Here is a 14304-nt window from a genome sequence, read left to right on the forward strand (position 1 = left end):
GAGACCCACAGCAGGACAATGTCTGGCTCAGGTTAAAACCAAGTTAGACTGATGAGGCTTTCTCCAGACCACTCCTCTTGCTACTTACCACTCACCTCACTCTCCAGAGCCCACTGAAGCAGCCCCCCACCCTCCATAGCAGCACACAGGCATGACCAGAGCCCTGCTCCAGTGACACCGTCCCTGAAAAGCCTCCCAGCTCTCCCTCACTCCTCCTCAGCCCCTTCTAAAAACCCCTGCTGCTCTCAGTGACTGGACTACAAAACTTTGCACTTACTGGCTCTCTGTTTTACTCCCTTTTCCATGTGAATTCTCTTTTCCAATGATACTTCAAGATCTTTTGGGACTGAGAAGTTTGTTGTACTTATCTTGATCTGTTACTTTTGTTTTATGAGCTTTGCAAGCTCCATGGAGGTATCATGGAACTAAAAGCACCTGCTAAATACAATCAGAGGGTGATGAATGGATTCGAACACTCCATCACTCAGCATGACATCTTGGGCACCAAAGCTCAACACGTACCTGTTGAATGAAAGAATGCTCCTGTCCTCTCCTTATCCACATTCATCTTATTCACCAGCCTGGTTTTCCGAGAAATAATAAAAATCTAAAAGCATAGTGTGAGACAAAAATATAATAGAGTGGGATGAAGCACTTGGTATTTAAATGGTATCTCTACTTTTTTATGGGGATTCCTGGCTTCTTATCCTCACATTTATTGGCAGAGAGAGCTGGATGCATATTTGAAAAACAGCCACCACAGGCCCATCCTCCAAAATTTTTACTTGTATCACTTTTCAAAAGCCCCCTGCTTCCTCGGTAGCTGTAAAGCAAGCCACGGGATGGCAAGATTTAATATGAAAAGACAGTAGCATACATTTAAACTGCTGATATTCTGAGATAAAAATCTTGCATAGTTCTTTTAATGTTGTTAGCTGCTATCTGCACAACTAGGTTTCTATTTACTAATGGTGGTAATTAAGGCGAAGTCTTAGGCTTCACAAAGCAACTGCTTACTCAAGCAGATATGCTAATCAATTCGCCTGCCATGCTGAATTTTTAAATCTAGCTTTGTATGTTGTACCCAGAGCATCAGAATGAGCATCCCTTGTTCTATCATATTCATCTTCCTGGCCACCAGTGAGATTCTGCTTCAAGAAAGTTTTAATGAATAGCACAGAAACTCTAGCCAAGTAACCTTCCTGGTTTCCTCATTTGTAAACCAGGCCTACGATTTTGCAATTAAATGTAATCACTGGTATAATGCACTTAGCATACTACATACAGTAACAACTGTCCAACAAATGTTAGCCATTGCAAAAATGATCATTGTAAACTATATTATTGTCTAATATATACATGGTGTTGTTTGTTAATGCTAAACTAATAGTATGAGAAGTTGGAGCCTGGAGTGACCATGTGAGGCCATGAACACCTCTGGGAGGAGAGAAAGGACAAGGAGATACATGAAAGAGACTAGAAGCTCTTATCTTCCCAACCTCTGGTTCCACTGATGTTTTGCTCTCAGATGTTTGGAAAACTGACTCTGGTGCCCATATGCAGATGCCCTTGGTAGTCAGCCTCAAAGACGCCCCTCTGTGTTTTCACGTCCTAGTAATCATGCCATGTGCAGATCCTTACACCTCTGAGGCTGGATCATAAAATGCTTTGTGATTTCTCCCTCTCCAGTCATTCCGGTGGAAGCCATGAACCCATGTTGTAAAGAAACAGACATGAAAAAATTGCAGCCTCCAGCTAACATTCTGTGTGGGTGCCATCTTGGAAGCAGATTCTCCAGCCCAGGCAAACACTTCAGACAGCTGCAATCCCCAGATAACATCTGGACCACAACCTCAAGAAAGAACCTGAGCCAGAACCACCCAGCTAAGCCACTCCCAGATTCTTGGTCCTCAGAAACTGTGAGATAATGAGAGTTCATTGTTTCACACAATTAAATTTTAGAATAAATTATTACATGATAGATAACTAACACATGACCTTTTGCTTAACCTTGGTTGAATACATTTCTGTACCTTGCAGTCCATGATCTCAGACCGCAATGCTTTTTCTAAAAACATTAGCTTAAGAAATAGAAATGCAAAAGGGCTGTCTGGCTGGGGATGTAGCTCAGTGGTTAAGCACTCCCGGCACCAAGGAAAAATAAAAGAAAGAGAAATGCAAATAGAACTATAGTTGTTAAAGTTTTCATTCCCCCTCTTAGGTATGTGAAAGTTGATTCCAGTATGCTACTTGTTTACCTACCTGTCAATCATCTATCCATGCCATGCCATAAGACTAGGGTGATAAATAATACACTACAGAAGAAGAGAAATCCTTTTCCTTTCTAAAACTCCTTTATAGGAAAGCTTTTTCAAAACTACTGTTTTGACAAATAAAAATTGAGCCTCCTGGGCACGATTTATTCAGTGTGAGAAGAGAGAGGATGAGTGTATGAAGAGAGAAGTGTTGGAAGCCATGTTTGTGTATCTGGAAAAGAAACACCCAAGAAGGGCAGAGGAAAGGGGCAAAGATTGAGAGCTTCGTGATATGACCCTTCCCTTTGCTCCTCCTAAACTCATAAAATAGTTGAGATATGTGATTTGGAAAAATAGGAACCACTGAAGGGATAAGCCTTTGCATCTCTACTGATATATTTGAAAAAGGACTCTCCAGGCAGTTCCAAAGAAAGGAGGCAAAGAGCAGGGGGAAAAGAAAACAGAAAACACAGAGAGGACTCTGGAGTTTCACAGAGCTACAGGGGCCTCCAAGGTCCAAATTTCTGAGGGCCTCCAAGGTTCTAGTGGGTGTCTTGAATGGATGGATGGATGGATGAATGGATGGATGGAGACAGAAATAGAGAAGTTGAGGGTTGAGAGCAATAGCCTCCTCTTATTGATCTGTGTACATTCAATCTTGTATGTGTCAGAGGTTTTATTTATTTTCATGGAATAAATGAATGAGCGAATAAATAATAAATGAATGAATGAATAGATGAAATAACTTGCAAACAATAATCTAATATAAGCACTCTATCTACCTATTCACTGTTATGTTCAACATAAAACGTAAGAGTTTATTTCATGAGCTTATACATATTTTATGATCACAGAAGATATTCTATCAGCTTATGTATTCTTTCCATAAAGCAGGACTTTAATGCTTACAAAAGGCATAATCTTGCCTTCTGGCCCACCAGACAAACATTTGTGTTCTGTCTTCATGTTTCTGCCACCCATCTGGGGGCGGTGACAGGGAAGTGGATTGTGGAATGGATATAACCAGAAAATGAACCACTATGTCTCCACCTGAGCAAAGTGGCCACTACTACTACAAATGAGCTGGCTTGTGCATTGAGAGTTCCAAATCCCTTCAAAGGCTGCTCCAGGATTCTGGAACTGAATATGCCATTCCTCTCCGCATATCTGAACTGCTCTTGTCATTGATGAGATGTGAGAATTCCTCCACCTCTCAAGTTCTAAATCTGCCACAAAGAGTCTGCCATCTCCACACACATCAGTGCCACAGGTCTGCAATGGGGCAATGTGGATCTGCTGGCTGCTGCAGATTAACTTGATTTGACTGTCTTTTTCCCTAATCACATAGAGAATTTCAATAAAAAAGGGACCATTCCAACGCCAGCTGTCAGCTCTGGTGCGGACCTGGTAATTATCACCTTGTCAGACCTTGAAATCCTCCTACATTGTATGTCATAGCTCTGAGTCCCTCTGAATTTATGAATTATTTGCAGAGATAATGAAAATTTATCAGATTACCTTTCATCTTCACTTGAGATGAAATTAACTGGCAAGGAGACCATAATGGCTTATGGGACGACTTTCTTATCCTTAAAATAGCAAACCGATTTCTTCTCTCCCTCTCTCAGTCTGCCATTCCTTTACTATTCTCCCCAATTAACCTGCTACTTCCTTCTTCTTCTCCTTGGAGGCTCAGAAGGGCAAGAAACTGGAAGAACCAGATCATTAAAAAAAAAAAAATGTGTGTGTGTACACAAGCTGCTTATTCTAATTCAAAGGGAATGATACTCCACATCTTCCTGCTAGATTTCTCCACCTCCCAACACTCACTTCTGCTTTCAACATTCCAGAAAGCAATACTTGAACGTGAAAATTGAACCAAAGGACATTAGGGATAGGATTAGTCCTTGTCATTTTTCTTTTCTTTACTTTTTTCCTTTCATCACCTAGAAAGCCATTTATAAATGCACAGATGTAGTCCAGAACTCTCTCCTCAGACACCTTGATCCTACTACTTCTAAGCACTTTATCTCCATTACCAAATGATATTGAAACTCAACATATCCATGGTAAGGACTGCTACACACTCACCAAAACCCACATAGATTATATTTCCAACCTGCCACGTGGGTGGGCGTAGTCATATAACTGAGTTCTAAGCAAAAGAATTAGCAGAAGTGAGATGTGCCATTTCCAAGCCTGGACCATTCAAAAACCTTTCCCATGAGAGAATTCTGAAGATCCTGAGGAGGTGGAGCTATGAGATGGAAGGAGCCTGGGTCTCTGAATGAGCTGGTGGAATACTGCCTGACTGGAAACTCCTGCTCTGGTCTGTGATGTGAACCAAAAAAGAACTTTGACTGTGTTCAAGGTTTATCTGTTACTATGTTTGGTCTCCCTGGGAATTTTGAGATTGATGTTGCATCAAAGGGTACATCATCAGGTGAGGTTTTCAAGGATAATACAGTGGGTTCCCACGCAGGTCCAAAAATGGCTTGAGAGAACAAGGAGTGGTAACTAACTTCTTTTATCATAGTCAGAGGTTGGGGCCAAGGTATGGGTTCCCACATTCAGGCCAGGATTTTATGTGGTTTTAATCTCCAGCTAGTGTCAAGGGAGGGAGCATGCAAACTGTCTTAGTGGCTTTCCTAGATGTGGGGCAAAAAGAATATGGAGAATGATAAAACTCAAAAGCCATCCATAGTCAAGAGCCAGGTTTGGTGGCCATACCTATAACCCCAGCCACTCAGGAGGCTGAGGCAGGAAGATCACAAATTCAAAACCAGCCTCAGAAACTTAGCCAGGCCCTAAGCAACTTAGAAAGACCCTGTCTCATAATTAAAAAAGGTGTGGCTTAGTGGTTAAGCACCCCCCGGTTCAATCTTCGGGACCAAAAAAAAAGAAGTCAACCTTTTTGTTATTCCATAACTAAAATTATCCCAACTCACATAGGTTATATTTCCAATCTGCCACATGGGTGGGCATGGTCATGCAACTGAGTTCTAAGCAAGAGTGCGCAGAAGTGAGATGTGCCATTCAACATCAAAACCGAATTCATTATTTTTCTCTAAACAACTTCCCTTTCTCAAAAAATAGCCTCATCACCTACCAGACATAAAAGCAAGAAACACATATTTTTTACCAAACCCCACAATTTCTATCTTTGCATAGTACTTCTCAAAAGCCCTCCTCTTTCCATGATCTTCTTCCTTGGATCAGAAAACTATAGAGAAGTCAAGGGTTTAGTCTTAAAACCTCTCTCCCTGGGTTTGAATCCTGAATCCAAATCCACCCCTTGTAGTTTGTAATCTTAGACAATGCATTACATCTCTATGTATTTCAGTGCCCTCATTTGTAAATTGGGAATAATATTATCTACCCCACAGAGTTATGGTGAGGATAAAATGGGATGAAGTTTATAAAATGTTTAGAGTAATGCTTGTCACATAGTATAAGTGCATTGATAACAGCAGAAAGTGCAGAATTTGAGATGGAAAATAAAACAGAAAACATTCATCACCAAATAAAAGTTCTAGTGGTAAAAGTTCTTCGTAATAACATTTGCTAATGACTACACATTAATATGAGATTTGGGGGTTGCAAAGTCTGATTTAGTAACTTTTTGACTTGGTACAATGAGTGGTTCCATATGAAATTCACAATGTCAGAAGATGTAATTTTAGAAAACTGGCTAATAAATTTAATCTTGTTCATAAATTTTGCACAGAAGATAATTGATCTCATCAAAAATAATTTTAGGAAAATGAAATGGAAAAATTTGGGACTAGTTCAATGATGCTATATTAAAAATTGTCTAGGGAATTAAACTAGCCTAATGTGGTTCACTCTGAAAATATCTTTCTTGGTGAAAAGTTATCAACATTGATAAAAGTTCTCGTTCAAGTATTTGTATTTTTAGGTATGGAGTAAGAAGTTGATCTAGTGGGTCAAAACTGAGATGTCAGAAATATCCTGTACTCCCTTTTGGAGGATGAGACAGTGTACAAGCCAAGAACAGCCTTTTAAAGGGAAAAGCAGAATTGGGCAACCATTTATCTTCCTCTGGTCCTAAAGGCTAATTCTTTTAGCCCTTCCATCTAATAGTCCCAGATACAGTTATGTTTTAAATATACCCTTAAAACAGAAGAAAAGTCAACTCCTTCTGTGATGATAGTAGTAATAATCCCTCACATCTGCATTGTCTTTTTCCATACAGGAAATGGATTTCATGTAAATAATCTTACTTAATATTCACATCATCCCTGCAAATTACACTTTAGTGCTCCCATCTTACAGTTGAGTAAATTAATATTCAGAAAGGTTAAGAAATTTGACCAACATCACACAACTGACAAGAGATAGGGTCAGAATTCCAGTTTAGGTCCTTTTAACTCCAAGACCAGGACTCATTCAATTAGGTGAGAGTTCATGGATCACCAGGTTAGCATCACAACCCCACCTAAAAACTGAACTTGAACAAGACAGCTGATTATGCAGCCCAGGGTTCCCAACCACTCCTGAATAGGCACAGACCACAGAGTCAACTCTGAACATGTCAGATCACCCTCTATTTTGCCTGAACCCCAACATCTCACCTCCAGCCTCTGCAGAGGACCCCCTCAAAAAATTTGAGCATGAACAAAGGGAATCCTTGGAGATAATCAAGGTTAGATTCATCTCCCTGTCCACCAACTACCCTCACTTACTCCTACCCCCTCTGTGTCCCTGTCTTGGAGAACTTCCAAGGTTTTGTGGGCAGAGTGGGAGTCACTGAGCCCGTTTCTGCCAGAAGCACAAGAGCAGAACTACCACTAACTTCAGACTCCCCTAAGGCACTGGAGGAACAATTTTTAATATAGCATTATTGAACAAGTCCTGTGTCACTCTCCAGAGGATCCTGCCCCAGCCAGCAGCAAGATGCTCTTAAGCCAGTAAACAAACATCCAAAGACCTGTTCTCTCCCCTGCCCATCAGGGTTTTCTCAACTGTTCCTTGCACAAATGGTGATAATGAGCTCAGTATTAGCTACTCTGTGTCTCTGGAGAGCCAGTCGCCTTTGCTCCTTGGGTTTTAGGCATTAGTGATCCAGAGAATAAGAAGTCCAGGGTGATTTTCACAGTAGTAAACAACCATCTTCTACATGCCTTTGCCTGTTTTTCTGCTACTGAACCCAAACACATGTTTCTGTAGGAGGCTTTCATATTGCTAGAACATTCTTCCTTCCAAATTTCTCCCTGGGACATTGATTTTAACTGATGACTGGAGGGTTTACTTCTGCTTCCTGCAGATTCCAAAAGCTATCCCAAACTCAATTTTATTCAACATATATCTATGGTGGGCCTAATAAAGACAAAACCCAACTCTTGAACTACCTAAATACATACCCGTCCTTAAAGAGCTTCTAATCCATAGCATCCTGACTTCAGTCCTTTTTGTTTTCCTGTCTTTGGATTATTTAATTATAATTAGCTACTGTTCAGTTTTGCACCAATTGATACTTCTTCACAATGTTTCTGACGATTGGTTCCATAAGTGGAACTCATGCCATCTCATAGTGCACACTCTTCCCTCAGTCTACCTGCCCCCGCAGAAAGCTCTGCCACACCCTTCTCTGCTGAGCCTCCACTGCAGCCTTCTGCACAACGTGCCCTGCAAACAATCCCTCTCAATGCTTGCGACTAAAGGTTCCTCCTGAGACACATTGGGAAAGCCCTAGGTGCTGAGGCCAGCGGTTCAACACGTATTCAACTGCAGACCTCTGCTTATGCTAACACCTCTTCCACTGGAAAACGAAGGCTCCAAGATCCTATGAACAGGAAGGGGAGGAGGAAGCTGTCTTCACACAGTTTCTGTCCTCTGGCCCCTTGAAGCCTTGATTCTTTAAATAGAGTCTTCTGGAAGTTTCTCTCCCCAATCCCATGAAGTGAACTCTAGGCACCCTGCTCTGGGAAGGTTCAAACTTCTCAGTGTCCCTCTTAGGGCCTGTGCCTGCAAACTAAACAGTGCTCCTCGTGTGAGCGGGTGAGGACCAAGAACACCAGGCCCCGATAAGATTCTAGACTTTCTATAATGGGGCTTGACTCTGGGGTAGCTTTGGAGCAGGCAGATCACACTGTCAATTACACGAGTCTAGAGTCTGTTAAAACCCATCCCCCACTACCTGTCCCCAATTGTTCTTCTTTTGCCCTCACCCCTTCTGTATTTTGCTGCTCATTTTTCTGAGTCCAACCTTAAGAGCTTTCATTTAAGTCTATTGTATCTCCTATAGTGAGGCTGGGTTTGTGATATTTTTCTTAAACCTCCTCCCCTTAGCCTGATTTAACCCTTTTCAGCTTTGTGTCCTCCCAGAATGGACAGGTTATCTTCACCTGCAAGTTCACTGGTAAGAAACAGTAAATGGGACATGGCAGCCATTCCATATGACCATCCACTTTCCAAGCTGATGTTCACCCCTGGGTTACCTCAAGAGAGCTCTCTAGGAAGTATCAGCATCAAAATGGTGCTGAACATCTGCATCTGGCAGCAGCCGGGCTTCCCCAGACTGTGAGGCTGAAAACTTATGTTGGGTTTCTCAGTGACCCCAAACCAGGAGCCATGTGTCTCAAAGGAATAACGCCACCTGCATGCACTCTCTTCCTTTAACCCAGACATGGTTATTTCCAGAGTTGGTGCTGAGTACTTATGACCCATTTTTTCCACTGCACCCATAACACAGCTGGGTAAGTGCTAGATCTTGTTTTAATACAACCATGAAACTCTACTCAACAACAAAGACCAGGGGCTGGGTTATAGCTCAGACATAGAGTGCTTGCCTCAAGCATGTGAGGCACTAGGTTGGATTCTCAGCACCACATAAGTATATTGTGTCCATCTTTAAAACAACAACAACAACAAAGACCAGACACCTACGGCACAGGATTCCATGCCCTCCTCTGACATCTCCATCTCACTGAGATGGCTCTCTGGATCTTGTACAGTCTAGAGAGTCACCTTAGCATCAAGTGGCTTCTCCATTTAGCTCTGGGAAAATAAGAACAACACCCCAAGACCTGCCTTATGGTGCCACTAATGGGCAAAAATCCCTCACAAGCCTCTGGTTGCTGCAGGCTGTTTTCACTGCTGCAGGCCAGTGCACACCGGTAATCCCAGCAGCTCTGGAGGCTGAGGCAGGAGGATCATGAGTTCAAAGCCAGCCTCAGCAAAAATGAGGAGCTAAGCAACTCAGTGGGACCCTGTCTCTAAATAAAATACAAACTAGGGCTGGGGATGTGGCTCAGGGGTCAAGTGCTCTCGAGTTCAATCCCTGGTACCCCTGCCCCCCCCCAAAAAGAACAGTGGGACTAGGGTCAAGTATCAAAGTATTTTCATGCTTAGCAGAGTATGTGGCACTGATCCTACCTGCAACCCTAAACCCTCACATCCCACCATGCAGAAAAATTAAAGGCTCTTTCTCTGCTATGGTTTGGATCTCCAATGTCCCCCAAAGGTCCCCATGTCAACAGCTTCGTCCTTATGGTGACACTGTTGGGAAGAGGTGGGAACTTTAAGAGGTGAGGCTTAGTGAGGTTGTGCCCATGAAGGGAACTGTGGGACCCCAGTCTCTTCTTCTCTCTCTTTTTCACTTCCTGGCCATGAGATGATGCACTCCCACGGGCCCAAAGCAATAGGGTTAACTGATCATGGACTGAAAAATTTAAAACTATGAACCAAAACAAATCTTTTCTCTTTATAAGTTGATTATGTAAAGTATTCCTTATAGTAATAGGCAGCTGACTGATACCTATCATCTCTATGGAACAAAAGTGGCAGACCACGGGTTGACTGCTGGGGTGGGTGGCAGATCTGGCCATGAAGGCAGCAGCTCTTGGTGCCCATGTCCTCAGACCCAGCAATCACTGCTATGGCATCAGGGGTAGGCATGCTGCCTTTGGTGGTCCTAGCTGCCCAGTGCCACTCTGGTCACTGGATCCTCTGAGGCAGTCATGCAATGTGCCAGAGCTAGGGACAGTGTATACTAGTTAATGTTTCGCACATAGGGAAAGGGAGGGAGGGAGGGAGGAAGAACATGGGGCCTAACCTGAAGCATTTACCACTTTCTGTGGTATAAACACTACCATCATGGCCAAGTTCAAACTACTATTGGAAAATCACTGAACTTGAAGGTGAGAAGAGATCACAGATACAACAGCATGGAGAGCATAGCTAATATCAAACTATATTAAAATGATGAAAAAGTAATGGTTTTGACTGTATATCACCTCTTCTTTTCATACAATGTATTCAGATTTTACATAATTTGTTTTTGTTTTGGTTTTGGTCATTTGATGGTGCTAAGGATTGGACCCTGGCCCTCGTGCATGCTAGGCAAGCACTCTAACACTGAGCCACATCACCAGCCTTTCATTTTTATTTCAATCATGGCTGTATTTAACTAGTGTGGAACAAAATCCCTAAAAAATTGAACAGTCAGATCTCTTAAGACTGTACAAACCAGTTCTAGCACATACCTAACTGAAAAGGAAGAAAATGTGGGCCCAGGTAGTAGCCAAGAGTCCAAGTTCACAGTACAGGAAGGTACTCCTGGGGCCACTGGAGATGTCTAGCTGAATTGAATGAGGGAAGAAAATACCAGAGAGCCGGAGGGTCCAAGCCCAGAACATGTTATTTTGTTGTGGCTGTTTTGACCTGTTTCTATTTCTGGATTATGGGTAGCAATTGAAATCTAACCCGAGGTGTCAACGCCGAGATCTTCTCCCTCTTCAAACGCACCTGTGCAAAATATTTCCAGGTGCAGAAAAGGAAAGAGCGCCCCCTGGCCTTGCCCTGTGACCAAACTAATCCTTGGCCCCACCTTTCTCTAGCAATGCCTGTCGTGTCCTGCAGCATCAGTCCCTGGTTTGCTCCTTTCTCCTCCGCCCCGGATGAACCAGGTCATGGGGCATGTTCCAGGATGCCACCCTCCTCAAACAGCCGCAGTGACTACAGCCTTCTGCCCAAGCCTGAGAGGAGAAGAGCCCTGAGGCGTCCAGTGTGGACCAGCAGCTCTGAGGGCTGTAGGAGGTTCTGCCCAAAGAGTCATTTACCAGAGCACAGTGAAACCAGCAGCCCAAGTCCAAAAAAAGAAAGGGTTATGAACTAGATCTGTGTAATGACACAGCATGGGTGCGATTAATTGTTGTCAAAGCATTTTGCTAGCTGCATTCATCTCTTCTGTAGGAGAACAAAACTGTCATAACGATGACAACTTTATTCAACATTGGTGCAATTACCAAGCCTAAAAATAGGAAGCTAAGGGGAGACTTTTCTTAAGAAGGGGGAGCTGAGCTCTGTTCCCCATGTCGCAAACCGAGGACAGTACGCCCCCAGGACAGAGGGAGGAAAGAAAGAAAGCTGGATTCATTGAGGGTTGCTATGTGTTACTATGAGAAGCATCTTACCCGCTTCATCTGCATAATCCTCCAATGCTGTCAAGAGAGGGGCAGCAGAATAGGGTGCTGAAGAGCAGAATTTGTTGTTTCAAGATTTGTGGAGACAGGTTCTCTGCTCCAAGTCCTCTGTGCACACACGATTCATTTCATTATCACAACATTCAAGGAAGGTACTATTACCCCATTTTACAGATGAGAAAGTTGAGTCTCAAAAAGGTTAAGAAGCTGGTACAAGAGCCAGCAACCCAAATGCTTATGATTATAATGTCATTCATGCTGACTTGCTTGCTGTGAAACACAGGAGGTGAGCAGAGCCACAGTCCTGCAATGGCCCTCCTCCTGTTTCATCTCTATTTCCCTTCTCTTGTCTTTATCACCTCCCATCCTCCATCTCTGGGGATGTGCATCACCCTTTCAGGAATACAAGTATGTTCAAGGTCCTAAAGTCAAAAAGACCCGGATTGGAATCTGCACTACTTATTAGCAATTGTGAACTTAGCTGGTGTGCTTGCCCCCATAAGCCTTAGGAATTCCAAGCACCCACTGAAGACAGTCCTACTTTGAATTAGTACCATGAGGATTTAATCAAATACTTTGCAGAGAGCCCAGTGCATGGTCAACTGCAGTTGTTATCATTACTGGCTAGAGGACATGGCATTGAAACAGGGAGTTAGGTCCTAGCCTGACCCCTCGATTCGGGATACTATCGGGGGTCAGGAGAGTAGCCAGGTCCAGGGATCTTCCCTCCATTCCCATATGGCCAGTGGTCTCCATGATCCCCCAAAGGGTAGAATTTTCCTGGGCATGGGCACAGGGCAGAGTGTGGATGCCAGGGAAGACTTGCCCTCTATGGAGTTAGGGAGCACTTGCCATGTGCCAGGCCCTGTTCTAAGTATTTGCAGATGTCAATTCATGTACTCTTTATAACAAACCAGTGTGGTGGGTGCTATTGTTTTCCCACCTAGCAAAGTGAACGTGAGCTTAAATGACTCCCCTCCCCTGGGCCTCTGGACCCAGCCATACAATGTCTATGGTTCTGCCTGTCTATAGGAACAGAAACGATTCACCAACCGTGTCCCCCGGAGAAGCTCTCTCCTGAACTCATTCTTGGGAATGGTGAGCTCTCCCTTGCTCAAGGAAAATATTCACTTTCTGATTATTAAGATTCTGGAAAAATCTAATGAGTTTCTCTTGCTTTATGTGGGTCTGATTTTGGGTCAATTCTGTGGAATACACTGAGCGACAGACACCCAAGCAAGCAGAATTATGAGGGAAGAGGCTGACGTGAGATCCCAGCTGTAACCACTCGCTGGGGATCTGCAGGTGATTCACCTGCTCAGAGTTCCCTCTTCTACAAAACAGGTGATATCTAATGGGGTGTGATGAGGCCCCCCAAAAAGGGTATGAAGTATCTAGAACAATGCCTGACCCCTCAGTCTGTCACTCTTGTGATCGTTTGGCCTCTTATTGAGCTCTTGCCCTGGGCTAGTTCACCTTAAAGGATTCACCTCCTGAAGACTGCCTGTCGTCCTCACCAGTAAAATGGGGATAATATTTTCCATCTTCCCTGGACATGCAGATGTAATTCCAGCGGCTGTAATCACAGCAGCTCTGGAAGTTGAGGCAGGAAAATCACGAGTTCAAAGCCAGCCTCAGCAACGGGGAGGCGCTAAGCAACTCAGTGAGACCCTGTCTCTAAATAAAATACAAAATAGGGCTGGGGATGTGGCTGAGTGATTGAGTACCCCCGAGTTCAATCCCCAGCACCCAAAAGAATAAAAATAAAATTGAAAAGATTATTCATCTGTTTCCTAGGAACGTTTTGAGAGTCTGGTGAGATTATGATATAAGCATTTGACTTTCAGGGGTGATGGGTTCAAAGGCAGATCTGCAACTGCTGTGCGACTATAGGCAAGTCACTGACCCTCCCTGAACCTAAGTTCCTCACTTACAAAATGGGAAAAAGAATAGTAATAACCTCACAGGATTGTGATGAGGATCCAATGAGATGTGAAAGCAATCTATAAAACGTAAAGTACTATCTAAGTGTGAATTGTTATCATTTACTACTGAGAGAGATGGCTTCAAATTTAATGCTCAATAAATAGAGAGCTTTTGGAAGTTGGAATCATGAATTTCCTAATTCTATTTTAATGGTCTTTGTGGGTTTGTGTTGTATCTGTAAAGGTATGCTACTGTGCATCTCTTCTCACCTTCAAGTTCAGTGATGTTCCAATAATAGCTTGAATGTGGCCATGATGGTAGTATTTATACCATAGAAATTGGTAAATGCTCCAGATTAGGCCCCATGTTCTTCCTCACTCCCCACCCTCTTCCCTTCCCCACATGCCAAACATTAACTAGTATACACTGTCCCTAGCTCTGGCACATTGCATGACTGCCTCAGAGGATCCAGTGACCAGAGTGGCACTGGGCATCCAGGACCACCAAGGGCAGCATCCCTACCCCTGATGCCATAGCAGTGATTGCTGGGTCTGAGGACATGGGCACCAAGAGCTGCTGCCTTCAAGGCCAGACCTGCCACCCACCCCCAACAGGGATTTCAAATTATTTTGGAAGGAGATAAGAAACAAAAACAAAACAGTTTTATGGTGAGAATT

This window comes from Urocitellus parryii, chromosome 9, assembly GCF_045843805.1.
Source record: "Urocitellus parryii isolate mUroPar1 chromosome 9, mUroPar1.hap1, whole genome shotgun sequence".
Lineage (NCBI taxonomy): Eukaryota > Metazoa > Chordata > Mammalia > Rodentia > Sciuridae > Urocitellus > Urocitellus parryii.